Source organism: Anomaloglossus baeobatrachus, chromosome 2 (assembly GCF_048569485.1).
Source record: "Anomaloglossus baeobatrachus isolate aAnoBae1 chromosome 2, aAnoBae1.hap1, whole genome shotgun sequence".
In the NCBI taxonomy this organism is placed as follows: domain Eukaryota; kingdom Metazoa; phylum Chordata; class Amphibia; order Anura; family Aromobatidae; genus Anomaloglossus; species Anomaloglossus baeobatrachus.
Genome location: NC_134354.1, coordinates 477,520,206 through 477,536,246, shown reverse-complemented (window position 1 = coordinate 477,536,246; position 16,041 = coordinate 477,520,206). Strand labels below are relative to the sequence as shown.

Sequence of the window (16,041 nt, the reverse complement as noted above, 5' to 3'; positions counted from 1 at the left end):
AGATGAAACCCAATATTAAAAAATGTTTGAACATTTTTTTTTCATTATAAATCGAAAGATAATATAGCTCTCTAAAAAAAAAAAAAATGATTACTTTTCTAGATACAGTATGTTGATCACGGTTATCCTATTTATTCATTTAGAAAGTGTCATATTTACTGATAATTGTACAGTCATTACTGAATTTCTTTTTTTGAGTTGTTTAATCTGTCTTAATTACTGCAAAATGTTAGATCTACATTTGGTCACCATCATCTTTCAGTCTCCACTTCCTTCTTTACTTATTTTAGACTACTTGTCTCCCTCATCATTCGAGTTCAGAGCTCAGTAATAATGTGAAAAAAAAAATCCACTTTTAAGTATCAGCACTGTTATTTGCACCAATAGTTCCCATTATTCTTTAAGCCATCTATATTTTTTTTTTTTTTACAATTGGCCTAAAATAGCCCAAATGCCAATATGTATTCTATATTACAAAAAGAATGCTTACTGATGAGTGCCTTTATAGGATATGGCTTTGTCCTTGTTTCTATGTAATATAAATATAATAATTCTATTAGTGCTATTTTAGCAGTAAGGCCAGGTTCAGACGAATCTACGAAAATTGATGGTCACACTTCCAGGTGAAAGACATGATTCCTGTTTTTACATCCACAATAAAAAAAAAATAGAAGGTCCAATTAATGGATCCTTTAAAAGCAGATGGCGTCGGTATGATGCATCCATTCAGTTGTATGGGTGAGTCTCATCTGAACAAAAGAGAGTAGTGTATGCTACATTTTTTTCAGCTTATCTGAACCACGCCATTTGCTTGTGTTTTCCAGTGTGCTGTCTATGTCACAGACAGACCAAAAACATAGTTCCTCTGAACCTCAGCCTAAGTTGTAAATTGAAAATTAATGCTTAAAGGGGTTTCCTCAAGTTTAGAAGTTATCCCTATCCATTAGATAAGCCATGACTTCTTGATTTCTGAGAACCCGTAGGACCTCGAGCACCAGGTCTGCTTATTAATGGAGCAGTGGTCAATCATGCACTTGTCTATCTCCAGCAGTTCCAATAAGGATCAATGGAGCCTTGGTTTTGGGGATTTGTGAGTGTCTAAGTGGTTGGAAGCCCAATGTTCTGAAAAATTTCCCCTATCCCATGGCTAGAGATTGTAACTTCAAACGTGAGAAAACTCGTGGTTTGAGCTACATGAATCAATTCACAGGTTCCCTTTCAACCTAATATTAAAGGAAGTAATCCTGGCTCACAGGGTACATAAAAATATATAAGTAAAATCTATACAAAAAGTTTAAATAGCGGATGACTAGTGAGTCACTAGTTAATTCATTAATATAATTATATAAATACTATATAATTTTAGAGACCACTGTACATAGAAAATTATAGATTAAAATGAAAAGTTCCATTTTTATATATTCATTGTTCTTCATCTTTATGAGGATTTTTGACAAAGCGTTAACTAGGGGACTATAGTATGTTACCCAAGTTTATTTTTGGTATATTTGTGACTTTGCATACAGTAAAAACTTACCTTTGAATCCCATCTCTTTTTAAAACCTTCAACCAATTGCAAAGAAAGAAAACTTATCTCTTACCTAAATTCCATACTATACAAAGACTTCAGATGATCATTTTGCCAAAGGTACAGACATTAAGATTAGTGATATTTAAACTAATGGTGTGAACAGAAAGCACATTTAGCACAAAACGTTATTTCTGGAAAGTTTTCCTGAAAATGTATGAGGACCTTGAATATGTGAACACACTTTAAATATGCAATATTTTTTTTTTAGAATCTACATTTAGAAGTTAGTAATGAAAAGTCCCACCTATTTTTGTTTAAATGCCAAATTTAAATTGTAGGACATTTATTTTTATTTTACTCTTATATAGCGCCATTAATTCCACAGTGCTTTACAGTCAACATCACTGTCTCCATTGGGGCTCGCAATTTAAATATTTGTCTATTAGACTTAAGTGAAAATCTTTAATGCTAAATCTGTTACTGGAATCATTATGCTACTTGTAATCACTCTCCACATTTCCATCTAGTACCAGAAGCTTTCACCATGAACTGATATAAAAGGTTAGTATAAGGGTACGCTCACACGAGCGTGAAAAACGGACGAGTACAATGCGAGAAAATCTCGCATTGCACTCTGACCAATGTTGGTCAATGAGGCAGAATAGTTGGTTATCTTTTCTCGCATCCAGATTCTGGATGCCAGAAAAATCGCAACATGCTGCGATATTCTGCGAGAGCCGTATCACTCGCACCCCGTCAAGTGAACGGGTGCGAGAGAAACATCGGACTGCACTCGGATGTTATCCCAGTGCAGTGCTATATACGCGCACAGGCTGACAATGGAGGAGATGGGGGGATTAACCCCTCCCTCTCCTCCACAGCTCCCGCCCTCATTGCAAGATCGGGTCACAGTCACATGACACTCGGCTCACTCTTGCAGCAGAGCCTGAGGTGGGGGTCATTAGCATATCGCATCCGGTGCTCTCACATCACCTGCCATATGCTAGTGTGAGTCCAGCCTAAGGCTGGGTTCTGGTCGCCATATTTATACAGACCGTAAAACCCAGCCTGACAATGGGCCTCTTGAACTGATATATGGCGTTGAGGCAGGTAGGTCTGGTTATCGTTGTCTATCTTGGTGTTGTGGTCCATACAACAATGCAAACCCAACTGTTTGAACCCAGCCTTATAAAAAGCTTTTATCCATTGTTTCATGGTGACATCTGATACTCGTTAGAAATGTAGAGAATGAGAAAAATCAGCACAATGATTCAGGGAAAAAAATATTTGAGAAAAAAAATAAATTGTATCCCTGACATGGTCAACAAAGATTACTATATTAACTGTACAGTCAATAACAATGTGGCAGCTGTACCAATGTATTTAGGCTCTTTGCACAAGCTCTTGTGTTTTGGGGGGTTTTTTGTAGCTTTTTTTTTTTTTAATATTTTATTAAAAAAAAAAATTCAAATTACAAACAACCATCAAATTGAAAATTATAAATCCTATTGAAGAGAACTACTTAAAAAATGCATAAAAGTAACCACACAAAATTCTGTATTAACAAGTTCACACGATTGCAGTATTATCTGCCACAAAAATAATAAGAAACATGAAAAACAATATTACTAAAGGACGTAATGTATTTCTTAAAACCGCACTGTGCAAAGTCACCCTAATAAGACTTCTACACAAATTAAGGCGGGACTTCAAAGTCAGCTATTTGTGACTCCTTTGTCACCATTTTCCAACAAATTTTACAAAATGAGTTATTTTATTCTCATTGCATTGCAGAGAGGTGCCATATTGCTTCCATGGATAAATAACTATTGATCTCCTGATAAAAGCAAAGAACTTTAAAGTGGTTAAGAAAATGTCTTCTACTGTACACTAAAATAAAATTGATAATCTTGAGTTTAGACATTAGAAAAATAACACAAGACAGCAGTAATTAGTAAGAATGAGTTAGAATTATTTTCATGGGGTGGGGGATGGATTAAACTTATTTCATTTGTTATCCCCTTTAAGACCTATCACAGGTAACAATAGATTATTTTTGAACTTTTCCTAGTAGCCCTTGTACAGATCTGTGTTACTTACTGTTTCTATAGTGGGTATAACCTAAATACCATCCGGTAGTTTAAGAAAAAAAAAAGCAGTTGAGATTAGAAGTGCTTACATGTTCGGTGTAACGTAAGTATTGTTCGGCCTTTCACACGTTGTAGCTGCCTGAAGACGCAGAATGCCTTGTAAGCCTGGCTGCTAAAGAATTGCATGTGGATTCCTTTCCTTTCAATAAACCTGAAACGGTGAAGTGATGAAACAACTGTTACAAAGAAATGTGGTGTAAAGAAGAACCATCTCTGCTTATTTAAAGAAACCTTAAACTGTTATCCCTGGTAAATGAAGGCAATGACTACTAATGCAGCTGGAAGATCTGTTATGTTGGTCATGTTTTGTAACCTTTGCACTTGTAAAGATATTGTATGATACAACACGTTTTTGTTGATGTCTCTTAACTTGCCAAGCACTGTATACTTATTTTTACTTATTTAATTTGGCCAGGATTCTGTATATGGTTGTTTTCTGTAATCTTCCTCCACTTGCTTAGTGTATCTGCTGTAAATGTGCTAGTCTTGAAATAAACAACTGACGAATGTTGCACAGATTCTACGGTGTTCCTTTTTTTTATTTTGCCAGACACATAAGAAATTACTGGTTTCCGGCTTAGACCACTAGAATGCAAAAATGTTAAGATGACATTTGAAAGTTCTGGTTACACAAGTTATTAGTTCACGTTCCAAAACCTAAAATGTGGAAGGAAATGGAGGAGTGGAATGATCAACCATTGTGACCATCAAGGAAGCCGTCTACTTACGGATGGTTTTTAAACATCCTCTACCCTTGAAAGCTAAAACTAGGAGTGTATTAAAAAGAAGGGAGAAGCAGAATCTTCCTCCATATTTAAGTTCTTATCTGATTTTATGAGAATTTGGAGATTTAACTAAATTAAAGTATGGGAACATCTGCAAATTATATTTTTGCAGATAAATTCCTGATATGGTGGCTTTGTATTACAATGAATAAGTTCTGCATGAATTAACCCCGCTTCGGTGTGTTTCCTCAAGATGTCCCTACTATTAACCCCTTTATAACCATGCAATTTTTAGGTTTTGTTTGTTTTTTTTTCCTCCTCTTCTTCTAAGAGTGATAACTTTTTCAATTTTGCATTCACATAACCGTATCAGGGCTTGTTTTTTGCTGAATAAGTTCTACTTTTTGAAAACGTGCCATCAATTTTATCATGTGATGCACTGGAAAGTGGGAAAAATTCCATCTGCATTGAAATTTTAAAAAAAAGTGCAATTATAATTTTTTATTTTTTATATTTACAATGTTCATTAAACTGTAAAAACTACATGGCAGTATGATTCTCTAGGTCAGTAAAATTACATAGATACCAAACATGCATAGTTGTGTTTTGTTTTTATTTAAGTTCTAATCTAGTTATTAAAATTCTGAAATTTGTAAACAAAAAAAAAATTGTTTATCGCCATTCTTCGAGACCGATAACGCTTTAAATTTTCAGGAGATGGGGCTAGGTGAGGGTTTTTATAGATACCATATTAACCCCTTAATGTCAGGGTCAATTTTGACGTACGTTTGTTTTGTTTTTTACATGACATATAGTGGTAAATTTAGGACGATATTTTTTCTTTGTGTAAGAAAAAATACAAACAACCGGAAATTTGGTGAAAATTTTGAAAACATCCTGATTTTCAAATTTTTAATTTTTATTCCCTTGAACCAGAGAGTTATGTCACAAAATGTTCCCCACATTTCTACTTTACATCAGCACAATTTTGTAAACATAATTTTTTTTTATAGGAAGTTAGAAGGGTTCAAAGTTTATCTGCAATTTCTCATTTTTTTCAACAAAATTTACAAAACTATGTTTAGGGACCACACCACATTTAACGTGACTTTGAGAGGACTCTATATGCCAAAAAATACTGTGTTTTTCAGATTATAAGACACACTTTTCCTCCCAAAAATTTGGGAGAAAATTAGGGGTGCGTCTTAAAATCCTAATGTAGCTTACTGGGAGGTGGAGAATGGGAGCTGTGCTGGCTACCATGTGGGCTGCGGTGAGGGCTGTGCTGGCTGCAGTGGTGGCTGTCTGTGCAGGTGGCTGGCTGTGCGGGCGGCTGGCTGGCTGTGTGAAGCAGGGCAGTGCGGCGGGTGTCCCAGATGTTCTGACTTAAAATAATGGCACCCAGAGTTGGCGCGTGTGCAGATGGAGCTCTCGGCTCAAGATCTCCTCTGCGCACATGCCGCCTCCGGGCGCCATTTCTTTGAAGCCCTCACCGCTGACAGAGCATCTGGGACACTCACCGCACTACTCGGCTTCACACAGCCAACACAGCCCCCACCGCTGCCAGCAGAGCTCCCAGTGCTGCTAGCACAGCCCCCCACCACAGTTCCTGCAGCATCTCCCTACTCCAGCACTGCCACCTGTGACCCCGCTCTACCACCGCTGCCGCACCCCCTCTGGTAAGACACCACTGGAGTATAAGATGGACCCAATTTTTATTTATTTTTTTACCTTTTTAATCCCTAAATTTGGGGTGCATCTTATAAAATGAAAAATACGGTACTCAAAATACTCAAAACCACATACAATAAGTTTATTAAAAATTCAGGTGCTTCACAGGAATGAAAGCAAACTGGAAAAAAATACATTTTACCTGAAAATGTTGCTTTAGCCCCAATTTATTCACTTGTACAAGAAATAGTATGACAAAATGGATGCCAAAATTTGTTACCTAGTTTCTTCTGTATGTGCTGATATCCCACATGTGGTCAGAAACCTCTGTTTGGACAAGGAGGAGGGCTCGGAACGGAAGGAGCACTTTTTGGGCACCATGTTGCATTTGTACTGCCCGTAAGGTATGTAAACGCCAAAAACCCCTACAAGTGACCCCATTTTGGAAACTAGACCTCTCAAGGATTTTCTCCAGGGGTATAGTAAACATTTTGAACAGTCACTTCACAGAATTTTCTAACATTACGTCGTCACTTCTTTAACACCAAATATCTCACCTTTCTAAGAAGTACCACTAAAAAGTGGACCCCACAATTTGTCATCCACTTTCTCATGAGCGCTGCAATACCCACGTAGCCAGAATGTTCCGTTTGGACACATGGGAGGGTTCAGAACGAAAGGAGCAATATTTGAATTTTGGAAAGCAAATATGACTGAAATCGATTGCGGACACTACGTTGCATTTGCAGTGCCCCTAACGTACCTAAACAGTAGAACCCCCCCCCCCCCCTTCACAAGTAACTCCATTTTTGGAATTGAACCCCTCCAGGATTTTATCCAGTGGTATATTGAGCAATTTGAACCACAGGAACTTCATAGAATTTGATACATTAGGTCGTCCTATTGAAAATGTTACTTTATCACCAAATTTCACACTTGTACCACCAAGAAGTGGACCCCACAGTTTATTCACTTTCTCATGACCGCGGTATATCCCATATGTAGTAAAAAAAAAAGTTCAGTTTGGAAAAATGGTAGGGCTCAAAACGGAAGGAACAATATTTGAAATTAAAATTTGGCTGAAATAGATTGCGGGCACCATGTTGCATTTGCAGGGCCCCTGAGATGCCAAAACATCAGAAACATCCCCACATATGACCCCATTTTGGAATCAAGACCCATCAAGGAGTGTGTTGAGCATTTTGAACCCATAGGTTCTTTTCTTTTCTATATTCTTTTTATTAATTTCAAGCAAAAACAAATTTGACAGATAACTTACAGTCAGACATTGAACACTCATGCGGACATCATGCTAGACAACTTAATTTGGAGGAATTGATATACAGAGATGGTCTACAGTCCTTTGTGTGGTGTTATGGAGGTGGACGCAGTAACCCTTAGGTTCCGCACCGAACTTTTTAAAATGTGGATATGAATATGGTTGTGTTTTTTTTTCTGGTAAAATGTTATTTTAGACCAAAATTGTAATTTTGACAATGGATAATAAGAGAAAATGGATCTCATAATTAGTTACACAATTTCTCCCGTACACATTGATACCCCATATGTGGTCAAGATCTAATGTTTGGGCAGATGTCAGGAAAGTAAACAACGCGATTTCTTTTTGGAATGCAAATATGGACATGTTGCATTTGCAGAGCCCCTGAAGTGCCAAAAATGTCGAAACACCCACATGTGACCCCATTTGGCAGATAAAGCCCTATAATGAATTCATCTATTGATGTTAATTCTTTTTAACCCACAAATTACACAGAACTTTATTACATTGGGCTATGAAAATGAAGGGTTTTTCCTCTAACATATTTAATATTAGCCTAAAAATTTTAATTCTCACAAAGTGTAACAGGAGAAAATGGACAGTACAATTTGTTATGCAATTTTTACCGAACGTGCAGTACCCAATATGTGGTTGTACACTACTATTTGAGTACATGGTAGGGAGCAGATGGAAAGGAGCACGACTTGGTATTTATAACACAGATTTCTTTTGACTATATTGTGGTATCCACTAGACGAACCCCTGAGGTGCCAGATCAGCAAAAGCACCACAGGTGACCCTATATTGGAAATAAACTTTGGGTACAGTGAGTATTTTGAACCCACATGTGCCTCACAGAATTTTATAACATTAGGACATGTAAGTATAACATTTTAGTGCTAAAAATGTAATTATTTTTATTCGCTGCAAATTCGTCAGTCACACAAGGGTTAAAAGGGGAAACTGGACCACAATTTTTTTTTTTTTGGCAATTTCTCCCAAAAGCGGTGATACCCTATATGTCATCAGAAACTACTGTTTGGCCACATGGCAGGGCTGAGCAGATGGAGCGCTATTTGGCTTTTTGAAGCACAGATTTTGCTAAAATAGTTTGCAGTCGACATGTGCAGAGCCCCTAAGAACAGAACAGCAGAAACACCCCCAATGTGACCCCATTGTAGAAATTGCAACTCTCAAATAATTTATCCATGGCTGCAGTGACTATTTTGTAGCACCCACACCAGGTTCTTTTTTTTTTTTTTCCCTGGAGAATTACATGTATGCTTGTTTGGTGCCCGTACATTTTGACCCCATATATTGTAGCGTCTTCAGACATTGTGCCCAGCTTGTGCTTCTGGAGACATAGCCAGTAAAATGTTACGTGCACGATCCCCAATATAATAATGCTACACACGTAGCTGCTTACTGTGGGGGCTCAGAAGGAGGGGTACATTTAGATTTGGGAGCACAGACATCACTGGATTATTTGGGCGGTGATAGTGATACCGCTATTCCAGAGTCTTTGTTCTACTGGTAATCTGGGAGCCTCAGATATATCCAGTGACAGATGATAGGCTGAGTTTTTGCGGGATAAGTTAGGTGTTTTATTGGTAACATTTTGGGGTACAGAACATATTTTGATCTCTTTCAGTATAAGGCTGGGATCACATTCTTGTGTTCTGCGCTGTGCACTTGGTTTCCATGTAAATCCCCCAAAATTGTGATTCAGATGAAAGCTACAATGGAACCACTCACTCGAATATAGCAGATGAAGACACTTTGGACTCCATTTGGTATTTGTTATGCTGGTGTCCATCTTTTTAGGCGTGTACAGATCTGTGATAGTCCACATTTGGGCGCAAAAAAGACGCCTAAAATGGTAGGATATTTCCATGCTGGAACAGAAACCAGACTGAGTCGAAAGTTGCTCCTTCTGCATCATTATAGTAAGTGGTTCAAACGGGTGTTTGTAAGTGGTTCAATCCGCAGTTTTGGGTATTTATACGAAAGCCCAGATATAATGCTCAGTGGAGAGCGCAGGATAAATATCAGCAGAGCCTTATTCTGATATTTGGAAGGTAGAATGAAGAAATAGAGAGCAGTACAAGAATAGTTCCTATTTTTTTATTTTTGTGTAGTTCACTGTGCAGTATTAGTGATGGGGTGATCGCTGCTTATTTTAACCCTTAATTATTTTATCATCTTGGATCAACTGATATATTTTTCGTTTTATAAGACACACTGGATTATAAGACATACCCCAAATGTAGTGGTAAAAAATAAATGGGCTTGGTCTTATACTCCGGTGCTGTCTTACTGGAGGGGGTGCGGCAACGGTGGTGAAGCGGAGTCACTGGAAGCAGGGGCGATGCTGGTGGGGCTGTGCTGGCTGTGTGGAGCAGGCCAGTGCGGGGAGAGTCCCAGATGCTCTGTCGGCGGTGCGGGCTTCAAAGAAATGGTGCCCAGAGCGGCGCATGCGCAGATTGAGCTCTCAATGACAATATCTTGAGCCGAGAGCTCCATATGCGCACGTGGCAACGCCGTGCGCCATCATTTGAAGTCAGAGCATTTGGGACATCCGCCGCACTGCCCTGCTCCCCGAAGCCCACATAGCCAGCCAGCCGGCCACCCGCACAGTGAGGCAGCCAGCCGAACGCCCGCCTGCATAAAGAGGCAGCCAGCCGGACGCCCGCCCGCATAAGGAGGAAGTTGGCCGGTCGCCCACACAAACAGCCACCTGCACAGCCCCCGCGCAAACTCTCCACCTCCCGGTAAGCTATATTCAGATTTTAAGACGCGTCCCTCGTTTTCCTCCCAAATGTTTGGGAGGAAAAGTGAGTCTTATAATCCGAAAAATACGATAAGTGTTTTTATGTATTTTTAGTGTTTGGGGATGTGATTGGTGCTGGATCACGTAGTGTGCACCTATTTCAGAGCCAAAAGAAGGTGAGATTGCAGGCTTTATAAAGGGGGAGGTCCCCCGAAACATCGATTTCAGATGTACTCACCGCTTCCATTATGGTAACCCGTCGGCTGACGTTTCTGCTGAAAGACCTGATCCTCTGAGTATATGGATTCCCACCCCACATGGATTACCTGAATCAACTACCCGATGTGACAGGGGTGTTATATCCCGACTTTTCTTGTGCTTATTGAATATGGACATTTCCTTTCATTGTTAAATCCCAGCTGGATGCACCTTATATATGAACATCAGTCATGTTTTATTATAGTGCTGTTGTTTGACACAGGTGTTTGTTTGAAATTCTACTGTATATACGGAATAAAAAGTATAAAATAATGAGCATATAAAGTTTGTATACTGCTCGAAATAATCTTAGTACCATTTTTTCTTAATGTAGCGGTTTTCCTGTGCCATAAATAATTGCAGTTCTATAAATAATTGGAAAGTTTTATGGATTGGTACAGAATTTGATAAACAATTCTTATGTTCTATTCGTTTGGCCCTGCACATCAGTCACGGTCTCTCATGTGGCCCCTTTAGAAAATGAATTGCCCACCCTCACTATAAACAATTATAGAGTTCTCTAAACAAATGTAGAATTAGATGCAGAACTAGAAATATAGAATTCTTTAGAACTTGTAAAACATTTGTATGGAGTTTTGCAAAGTATTTTAGAGTTTTTAAAATGTCTTACAGAACGCTATAAACAATTGTACAGTCACATAGAATATATCAATTCAGATTGTAAAAAAATACTTGGCACTACTGCTTCTTCCGTTCCACTGGATGGATTACTTTGCTAGACTTGTAAACTCCAGAACTGCTCTCTGTATTGATGGTTGGTTCTCTGTATCTAATAATCAAGTTTTTACACCATTTTCAGTAAATAGAGAGAAAAGCGTCAGTTACCTTATGCAATAGTTTCTTAATTGATTACAATCCATAAAACAGGCATGGGGAGTTAGCAAGATGCATTACAGACAACACAATGTCCATCATTTGGTTCCATTGGACTAGATCAGGCCTACAGGCCCAAAATCTTGGGGATCATCAAGTTGTTTTCTGGCAAAACAGAGATGAGCCTTTATATTCTTTTTTTTCTCAGCAGTGGTTTTCATCTTGAAACTGTCTTTTGCTAGCATCCCTGCACTGCTTGCCCTCCTCCCTGTAGGGACGCCGACTCCTTACCACTTTGGCCGACCTGCACTGCTTTGCCTGGCTTCCCCGGGATTCTCCATGTGGGTCTCCTCTGCTTCCCTCTCCCGAGAACTGTGCCACACAGGTCCACCGGGAGTGCTCCTAGAGTGTTTGTTCGCACTGCTACTCTTCTCTTAACCCTAGAACGCATACTTGGGGCCTTGCAAGCCTGCTAGGTTACTTGTTTTCTATGGTTGATTTCTATGGTTGTGCGTTTTAGGGTTAAAGGGCCTGCCTGCCATTTCCTGAAAGTGCCTCTCAGTCTATCGCTGAGAGGCACTGGGTACTTAAGCCACTCTTCCACTAAGAAGAGATGTCTGAGCAACGTTGTTAGAATTCTGAACCATTGCTACCTAATTAGCTAGTTGTCAGGTCCCGTTGTCCACTGTCCGTTCCCTGGCCAGTGTATATTACTGTACCATTGCCTTGCCAGTACCCTGGTGCCTGTCTGTCCTGGCCATGCTATATGCCCCAGCCATCTCAGAGGACTCGATCTACACTAGTGAGTGTGCCTGTCTGTCCTAGCCGTGATATCTGCCCCAGCCGTCCCAGTGGTCCATGTCTATACTAGTGACTGTACCTGCCTGTCTTGGCTGTGCTGTCTTTCTCAGCAGTCCCAGTGGCCCCTGTCTACACTAGAGACACTGGCTGCCTGCACCCATCTCTGTCCGTGCCCTAAGGGGTTTGCTGCCACAGTCCTGGTCACTGCCCAGGGAGTGGCACCTGGCATCTGCCTCGCAATGGGCACTTAGGCAAACCCTTACCACTAAAGGGTAAGCTTGGGTCCCTCCTGTGGTCCAGTGGGTCAACTTCAGCTCACCGTCTTACCAACTGCTGCTGCGACTGTTAGTTTGCTCAGGCCATAGGCTCCACTGATTTCAGGTCTCCGCCTCAGTCTGAACTGTACCATAAGATGTTGCAGACATGGGATCAACAAAATCACCTTCTAGCCCATCTACAGTCAGTCAATATCAGCCCGAATGCTCCAGCTCTGTCTGAATCCAGTCCTCCTTTGGCTGTTCCACCTCGCTTTGATGGCAACCCTAAGAAATGCTGAGGTTTTATCAACCAGTGCAATAAGAAGAAAAGGCCTCGAACCACCACACTGTACCCCTTATTAATGCCGGAAAGGAGGAGGTTAGATCAGGTTATTTTCCAATGTAGCACTGGTCGTGGCTGCACGTTGATATAAGAATCAAAGTCTCATTACATCATCAAGGAAAGTAGAGAGTCAACGGGGCACATACCATCCGATTTCCAGAAAAACAGATTCATTGATTTATTACAGATTTATTGGTTCCAAAGGTGCATATAAAAGGCAAGAGGAGCGCTGGGTGCGGGTCTCCTTAGGATGACTGCCATTTACACTTCTACAGGTCCAGGTAGACCATCAGTCGTACACTGCACAAATCTGGCCTTTATGGAAGAGTGGCAAGAAGAAAGCTATTTCTCAAAGATATCCAAAAAAGTGTTAATTAAAGTTTGCTACAAGCCACCTGGGACACACACCAAATACGTGGAAGAAGGTGCTGCGGTCAGATGAAACCAAAATCGAACTTTTTGGGCACAATGCCAAACGATATGTTTGGCGTAAAAGCAACACAGCTTATCACCCTGAACACACCATCCCCACAGCAAAAACCAAGAAGGTTAACAAAATCAGGGAAAAAAAAACGCACGTGTTTTGTGTGTGTGCGCATGATATTTCTGGAATCTTATAGGCTTTGCTTGGACTGTGAAAACAGTTTTATTAGCATGCATTTGCATAAAACCAAGGCAAAAAACATGTAAAAAAATGCAGTAAAAATACCCTTTGTGAACATATCCTTAGTGTCTCGGGTTGTGAGGAGATAACACAGGACCTTGGCTCCTACACTCGCCCTCAGGCTAGCGGGCCCTAACTCTCCCTAATCCCAGAGATACTTATAATGGTGAAGATGTCTGGGCCGTCTTCCTTGCTCTGCTCCTGGCCAGCCCTGATCTAAGACCCCCTCTCCCCCACCCCCTGGGGATGACCAGGACAGAAGTGGTTGAACGCACAGATAAGACAAACGGGGAAATCAAAAACTACAATCACACAACTACCGCACAGAGATATAAGACAATACATGATAAGGAGGAAATAAAGAGCAAAGAGGAAAAGCCAGACAGTGAGAGGATTGTCACAGGACACGAAGCAGTACACAATAAATCACCAGCAACAGAAACACAACAGCACATGGACCAGTTTAGTATGCGTTTTGGATGCGTTTTTGTCAGTGCGTTTTGTAAAGGAGAAGATAGAACAAATAGAATAGATAAGACAGAACAAGAACAATAGATAGAAAGAAATAGAATAGCTTGATAGAGGGATAGCTAGCTTGGACAGCTTTTTTTTTATTTTTTGAGATGAAAAAAATGATATGGGGTCCCCCCCCCCATTTTTTATATCCATCACAGGAACAGCTGCAGGCTGCAACCCTCAGCTGTCTGATGTACCTTGGCTTGTTATGAAAAATAGAGGGGATCCCACACTTTTTTTCCTTTTTTTCAATTATTTGATTTACTTTAAAAAAAAAAAATGACGTGGGTGCCCTACATTTTTCTAAAACCATTCACGGTGCAGCAGACACCTTGGGGCTAATATTATTAGGGTGGGAAGGCCCATCGTCATTTGGCCCTTTCCAGCCTAAATATAGCAGCCCACAGCCACCCCAGAAGTGGTGCATCCATAAGATGTGCCAATTCTGGTGCTGGGCCCGGCTCTTCCCCTTGCCTTGATGCAATGGTAATCGGAGTAATAAGGAGTTAATGGCAGCCCACAGCAGCCACTAAGTCTTAGATTAGTGATGGAAGTGCTCTATGAGACCCCGCCCCATCACTAATCTGTAAGTGAAAGTAAATAAACACGTACAAAATCCTTTATTCGGAATAAAATACAAAAAACACCCTCTTTCACCACTTTATTAACCCCAACACACCCTACAGGTCCGAAGTAATCGACACGAGGTTCCATGGCGATGAAGCTCTGCTACATCCCTGTTCTGTCACAGCAAGCACCATAGAGCATGACTACCCGCTGACAGCAGACAGAGCTGCACGATAAGAATGAACTCAAGCAGTAGTGCGGGGCCCACTGTTGTGACATCAGAGGTTTACCCGAGTCTCATTGCGCAGCTCTGTTTCTGTGTTGTGGCCTGATTTGCTGTCACAGTTGAAGGATTCCAACTGTGACCAGAATCACCTGAGTGACTGCACCGCTGATCGCACTGCTCACTTCAGTCACTCAGGTGATTTGTTGTCACAGGTGGAGGATTCCAGCTGTGGAAGCGGCTAACCCGAGTGATGTCACTGCTGATAGTGCAACTCATTTCAGTTGCTGCGTGGAGCTCACAGCGGGCAGTATTCTGTGGCGCTCGCTGTGGGTGTCAGATGTAGCAGTGCTGGAAGCGTCATGGGACCTCATGTGGATTACGTTGGACCTGCAGGAGTGTTTGGGGGGTTAATAAAGTGGTGAAAGAGGGTGTGTTTTTGTTTTTTAAGTCAAAGAAAGGATTTTTCGTTTTTTGTGTTTATTTACTTTCACTTACAGATTAGTGATGAGGAGGTGTCTCATAGACTCCTGCCATCACTAAGCTAGGACTTAGTGGCAGCTATGGGCTACCATTAACTCCTTATTTCCTCCGATTGCCACTGCACCAGGGCAATCGGAATGAGCCGGGTAAAGCCCTGGGACTGTCGCATCTAATGGCTGCGACAATTCCGGGAGGCTGCTGGCTGATATTTTTAGGCTGGGGGCTCCCAATAACGTGGGTCTCCCCAGCCTGAGAATACCAGCTACCAGCTGTGAGGCTTTACTTTATCTTGGCTGGGTATTGAAATTGAGGGGAACCGCATGCCCTTTTTTTTTTTTTAAATTATTTATTTTACTGTATGACATAGACCCGCCCACTGGCGGCTGTAATTGGTTACAGTCAGACAGCTGTCACTCAGCGTGATGGTGCACCTGACTGCAACCAATCATAGGCGCTGGTGGGTGGAGGAAGCAGTGAATATGAAATGAGCCTAATGACCGGCCGGCACTTTCAGAAACAGAAGAGGCCGCGGGAGCAGTGACAGCCACGCGGCGCCGGTGAATGGTGAGTATGAAGCGGAGAGACTGAGAGAAAGCGGGAGAGAGAATGGAGAAAAGTTTGTGACCTGCGTTTTTGTTGACAAAAATGCATCCAAAACACAACCAAAACGCAGTGCAAATGCACAATATTTGTGAAACAAAACGTTGCCTAAAAAAAAGCAACGTGCGGATGGAAATTTTGATTTCTCATAGAATTTGCTCGAGAAGCAAAACGCATGTAGTTTGTCAATCACACAGTGCAGTTTAAAGTGCAACCAAAACGCAGGAAAAAATGCAACGTGCGCACATGGCCTAAAAGTGTCACATTATTTATTCTGTATGGTGGACACTGTAAAGAAAAGTTAAAATTGTGTAAAAAAAAAACCCCAAAAACCTGAATATGTGGTGTGGTAACGACCGGCTATGTTGT

At 40.9% G+C, this 16,041-nt stretch overlaps 1 protein-coding gene across 4 annotated transcripts in view; it reads left to right on the top strand.

The window, feature by feature from the left end:
• The window catches only part of INPP4A (inositol polyphosphate-4-phosphatase type I A), a 167,076-nt gene extending 162,876 nt beyond the window's left edge, over window positions 1-4,200 (top strand). For all 4 annotated transcript variants that reach the window (XM_075336395.1, XM_075336393.1, XM_075336394.1 and 1 more), the window contains one exon: window positions 1-4,200. This exon is cut by the window's left edge and continues 916 nt beyond it. The gene's annotated coding sequence lies outside the window, so the exon portion shown is untranslated.
• Window positions 4,201-16,041: the final 11,841 nt, after the last annotated feature.